Source organism: Rhinolophus sinicus, linkage group LG14, assembly GCF_036562045.2.
Source record: "Rhinolophus sinicus isolate RSC01 linkage group LG14, ASM3656204v1, whole genome shotgun sequence".
Lineage (NCBI taxonomy): Eukaryota > Metazoa > Chordata > Mammalia > Chiroptera > Rhinolophidae > Rhinolophus > Rhinolophus sinicus.
In genome coordinates this window covers 6,711,373-6,713,714 of record NC_133763.1, presented here as the reverse complement: position 1 = coordinate 6,713,714, position 2,342 = coordinate 6,711,373, and positions in this window count along the sequence as shown.

Below are 2,342 nucleotides of genomic sequence, written 5' to 3'. Positions count from 1 at the left end.
TAAATTCTTCCATAAATGTCATTAATTGTCCCATCTATTTCCTGATAGGTCAAATTTCCTACTCTGTGCTTAAATTGATGCAGTGTCTGCTGTATATTGTTTTGTTAAGTCTTACGAGTAAGTTGATAATATAATCCATAGTTTATACATAAAGATACAAAGGCTCAGAAGGTTTAATGAACTTTCCAAGACATTCAGCTTGTACATAGTACAGCCAAAAATTGCATCACGATCTCCTGCTCAAACTCTAGCTCTCTTTGTCCTTTCTGTTCCGTTTTCCCTTCCCCGCTCCTAAATGGCTTTCCTTGGCAACATCTATCACGGGTTATTTATTGACAACCTACAGCACATTGTAGTGAGACTGTATACAGCTAAATTTACAGGTTTACAGGAAACAACATTTGACTAGGAATTCTTTGGGCCAAGAATCTCTAACTGTGAACAGTAGTAAGAAGCCATGTTTTCCATGTCAGTATCTACACAGAATTTAAGTACTGTCTCCTTATAGATCTTTGGAAGCATTAGAATTAGAATTCCTTTTGCTATCCTTGACCACATACATATTAAATGGAGGGATGGGCAATGGGTAGACAGACAAGATAAGGCAAGACAAGAGGACGAGACAAGACATGACAGCAGGCTATTAAGAGATCTGAGGGGGGTAAGAGACAACTAAGCTAGTGCCAGATGCTGGGCATGGAGAGAACACCAGTTCACCCAAAGCTCACTGAGTCAGTCAGTTGGCGTTAGCAGCGGATGGACTCTCATGAAGGGATGTAGGTTCTGGGGGTCAGTGGAGTTGTAGAGATCACCTGGAAAGCTGTCCATGTACAGCAACATGCAAGTCCTGAGGGATGTGGTCAACCATACTACTAGCAAACATTAGGTGGGAAGCTAGACTAATATGTGCTCTTCAGATCTGTTCCAGGGACAAAATAAATTAAAATATGTAAAATTTGCAACGCAGTGCTGGGCACAGTGTTTATGTGTGGTGTGACAAAGGTTTGATACTCAGCTACTGATACTCAGGTTTCTCCTATGATGGACTCGAGATGTGGGTTGGGTCTAAGATACAGGGCAGTAGACATCAGAGATCTTAACTGGGATGAAAAAGAAAATCAGGAATCAAGGCATGAACTGATATAATGGCTCATATATCAGCACCTACCCTACAAACACTTGGGCCCCACACAAAATTGCAACAGAAAAAGAAATGCCTGCTAACGGCTCTCCCACAGGCCTCTCTCTACAAATGCCCCGATTCCCTCTGACTATTCAAAGTTCTAAATTTATGATACAGATAAGATCTATTTTTCCCACAACTCACCTGTGACCCAGAATTAATTGTTCCTTTCTAATCAACACCCTTATTTCAAAATCTCAGCTCTTGGGAAATCTGATGTCATAACTGGTCATAAGATACGAAGCACTTTTAGGTTTAATGTCTTCTCCTCAGCATGTTTTGTTAACCTAAATAATCTCTAATTGGTTAAATATTTTAATGTATTGGGGAACTACTCCCATGAGTTGGGGAATATTCATTCATACCCATTAGTAACACAGAAAACTTAAGTTTTGGTGTGTTCCTGAAGGGCTCTTGTTTCCTAGAGCCTTATGAGAGAAAAGGCAAAGATACAGGATTTTTGGAAATTATGTTTCCATTCATGCCTCTACAGGGTTTATCCATCTCTCTTGGTAGAAAGACTCAGAAAATTCAGTTAAATTCAAGTAAATTATTACGTTTTTTTCATAATTATTTAAGTTACTCAATTTTTCTAAATTAAGGTATACATGTAATATAATTCTCAATCTTAAATAATCCCAAATGGATTTTTTTTTTCTTGGAGCATGACAGAAATTGCTAGTAAAATTAACCTAGAAAAGTAAAGAGGCAGGAATATTTAAAAATGTATGAAAAGGGGGAGTAATGAGTGTGTAGCAACATATAAACTATGACAATTCACTAAGATTAAAGCTAATTAAAATAGTATGTATTTTAGACAGATGTACAAACTTCTAGGCAGATGTACAAGTTAAAGAATGAAATAATAAATTCAAGAATACCACTGTACACACATATTTACACACAAATATTCTATATGTCTATATATGCTTATATGTCAGTGAGTATATATACATATATAATTAAAATAAGCATCATAAAAATGTAAATAAATAGTGTTGGGACCATTTATTAGCATTTCAAAAAAACATTGGCCAATACAACAAACATTACTCTGCAAATGTCAATTTAAAATGTTTAAATGAAAACCACAGGAAACGAGCCAATGAATTACAAAATTGAAAAATTAATATTTATAGAACTCTAGAGGGCTAAAAAC